Raw genomic sequence first — 4,038 nt, 5'->3', positions numbered from 1 at the left:
TCCTGAAATTATTTTCTCAGCGTTCGACTTTCATCGACCCATGAGGTTAACAGCCGGATAAAGTCGAGCGTTGCCGAGGAAATAATAACAACGCTATGTGAAAGAGAAAGTAAAGTAAAATTTTAAATAAAAAAACACAAAAAAACAAACAAAAAAAAACCCGGCCGGCTCATTTGTATTTCTTAATAAATGTTTGTAGAAAATTATGTGTTCTTTTTTGTCACAAAAATAAAGTTTTAGCATTTTTTGCAATAAATAATAGCAACTTCGTTAATTTTTCCGACTTAACCCAACGTATTATAAACATCTCAACATCCTCATGTTAAGAACGGCTTTCGAGGTTTTGCAGGTATATATATATATATATATATATATATATATATATATATATATATATATATATATATATATATATCTTGCCGATCACCGGCGAGTAGGTTTTTTTTTCGTTATGTTGTTATGTCCAGGAGGAACACGTTACACCGATCGAATTGTTTCTTTCTTCCTTTCTTTTGTGCATGTCCTATTCCGGAGAAATCCGAGACGCAAACTGAGTTACGTTTGGTTCATTAAATGCATGAGTACAAATATTTTTTTAACTTATGCTTTGTTTATTAAATTTATAATTTCTCTGTTACTTTTTTAACGATTAAAAAAAAAAGTTTGTTTCATACGCACGTGTAATCAGAATCGTTATTTTTCGTTATTTCAGAACTGTCGCCCGAAAAGAAACGAAGTCGAATAATAGTTTTTTTAATTAAATTTGGTAATATTTTCTTACTTTTTATCGTTTAAAAACACCGTTAGATTAGAAACAGTCATTCTTATAAAATTTCACGGAAAACGGGCGTGTAAATTTCGAGTTTATCGCTTTGGAATAAACCAGACATTTGATTTTATATATATATATATATATATATATATATATATATATATATATATATATATATATATATGCATGTATAAATATGTGTATGTAAAGATGTATACATATATATGCTTTTGTATAACATAGTACATATTCGCGCGTGGGGAAATGTCGGCGAGAGCGAAGTATCGCTGGCCTTCGGGGATATTAGCAGCAGCAGCAGTAGCCAAACACGCGCATGTACAAATTAGGAAGTGTGCGCGTGAAGAAGAACAAAAATTAGAAAAACGTCCCAAAAAGAAAAAAAAAGCGCCTAAGGAAATGGAAGTGTAAAGGGAAGGCGACTAGTGGCTAGAAAGGTAACTGGTGCCGAAAGTTACGGTAATCAAAACGTCTCGTAAAAAAGAAGCAATATCGAGGCCGGTGTGTTTTTTTTCCTTTGTTAGTTTGCAACTAAATTTATATGTATCTATAAATACACACAAACACACATATATATATATATATACACGAGAGGCGTGCAATAAGTAATGCTCCTGCCCCACTTCAAGTTGTCTGTTCTAGCTGAAATTTTGCATGTGCTCTGGACTAATTGTGGTTTCTGTTTTACATGTGTTTGAACTGAGACAAATGTGAAGTGGAGCCCGTTGAATGCCGAGCAGTGATCCGGTTTTTGTATTTGAAAGGACGCACATCACAGGAGACGTTTGATGAAATGAAAGAAACTTATGGTGATAATGCCCCATCATATGACCTTGTAAAACGCTAGCATCGTGAATTCAAACAAGGCCGGAAGTCTGTGGAAACAGCCCCCAGTCCTGGTCGCCCACCTTCTGCCATTGATGAGGCATCTTTCCGTCAAGTTGAGGCTGGCATTTTGGAAGATCGGGGCATTACCATTCGCTAAATAACCCAAGATGTCAAGATTAGTACAGGCTCTGTGAGAACTATTATTTATGACCATTTACATATACATAAGGTGTCTGTCAGATGGATCTCCAGATTGCTCACACCATTCTAGAAGCGAGAACGCGTCGTATGCTCGAAGATGAATTTGTAGATGTGCTAAGAAGATGAGTCAAAGTTTTTCAAAAGACTGAGTACGGAGGATGAAACCTGGATCCATCATTATGATCCAGAAACAAAAGCCCAGTCAATGCAGTGGAAGAACTTGGACTCGCCACCTCCAAAGAAGGCAAGGGTGCAGCCCTTCGCTGGCAAGGTCATGCTCACAGGCTTCTGGGACCAAGACCGAGTAGTGATGACAGATTTCCTGCCAAAGACTACCACAATTACAGGAGCCGATTATGCTTTACTTTTGAGGAAGTTAAGGAAATCTATCAAAATCAAGAGGCGGGGCAAGATTAGCAAAGATACACTCCTCCTGTAGGACAACGCTCCGATCCACAAGTCGCATGTCGCCAGATCAGAAGCACGGGCGTGTGGTTATGAAATCCTCCCCCACCTACCTACACTCCTGCCATTGGACCCTCTGACTTTCACCTCTTCCCAGTCATGAAGTTGTTTTTGAAAGGAAAGCGTTTCCCAGATGATACAGCCTTGATTCCTGAAGTCATGTCGTGGTTGGAGGATCAACCTGGGGTGTTCTACAAAAACGGTCTCCAGAGCGGCACCAAACAATGGGAGAAATGCATTACTCTGGGTGCTTCCTTTGTAGTGAAAGACTGATATCTGTGTCAAGTTTCGTTGGTCTACTTCTATGGGAAGTGAGTCAGGGCATTACTTATTGCATGTCTCTCGTTTATATATATATATATATATATATATATATATATATATATACATATATATATATATATATTAATGCATCATCTACCTATACAAATTACAATAAGAATTTGATAGCATGAAAACACATACATTCATCTGAATATCTCATTCTCTGAGATTAAGATATCAAGCTGACACTATCAACGATTGTTTTATAAGTAAATAAACTGTTGCATATGACTGAACTCTGCGCTATAATCCGGAAATCGTATGTGAATCTCCTTGTATGTGGATACAAGCCGTGAAAGCACCGGATGAAATATAAATGTAATTATTCGGATATAATATATACCCCACTCTCTTTCTCTCCTCCCCCCTCTCTCTCTCTCTCTCTGTATACACACACGCACACACACACTCATATATATAAATATATATATATATATATAATTATTTACTATAATAATTATTAAATACTTATAGACACTAGTGTTTCAGCCTTTCGAGAATCACACGTGCAGAGTGTCACGTTTAACACGAGTCGATAGATTAGATCCCGGCGACAGAAGCCATCCCTGGCTTCATTGGCGGTAAGAAATGATAACTGTCATTATGAATATGTTGCGTACAATTTATATGCGCAACTAACTCTCAATCAAAATTCCAAAAATAATTGTTTTGTTTTCTGTGTATTTACAGAAAATCATCTAAAATGTAAAACCTTATTTTATTAAGAACTGGCTGTACTTTTTAGTTAAGATATGTGTTTTATATGACAAACTTCCAAATTTTCTCTCGGTGTATTCTAACAAATATGTAAATAAATTTGTTGAAAGATTTTCATCCATATATTTAACTTGGGCCATTGCTGTCATCAACAACCACAAGCTAATAATGTCACCAATCTTATAAAGTACTATTCCTTCGGCGGTTAAAAGCGCTTAGTGTATGTTATTTAGTGCCTTATGAGCATCATATAGATGTTAAGGTTGCAATAGTAACATCGGCATATCTAAAATATATAGGGTTTTAATATATTACTAACCAGTATCGATTCATAGAAACCCACTAAAATGTCCGCTAATGCACGACCCAGGGGTCTTTTCATAGAACACCGTCGATATGACTATAGATAACGTCATCAAAGCTGAATTCTACTGATTAGCACAGATGAACATTATTTCAATAAATATATTCATGGAGAAAGGTCGAGGAGTTAGATGCCCATTATAAATTAAGACGACACAAATACCAATGATTTCTTGTAGCGGTACATTAGTAAATAGGCGAGAAACGTAAAATTAACACATCAAGTTTTTCGAAGAACGAGATTGCAACTTATGTAAACATTCAACCACCCATTGCAGCATTAAAAATTTATATATAAGGTAAAATTGAATTAAAAAAATTCTTTATGCTACAATATTCAAGTTATAAAT

This window comes from Euprymna scolopes, chromosome 8 (assembly GCF_053919585.1).
Source record: "Euprymna scolopes isolate OS-2025 chromosome 8, ASM5391958v1, whole genome shotgun sequence".
NCBI lineage: Eukaryota > Metazoa > Mollusca > Cephalopoda > Sepiida > Sepiolidae > Euprymna > Euprymna scolopes.
This window is presented reverse-complemented; position numbering follows the sequence as displayed.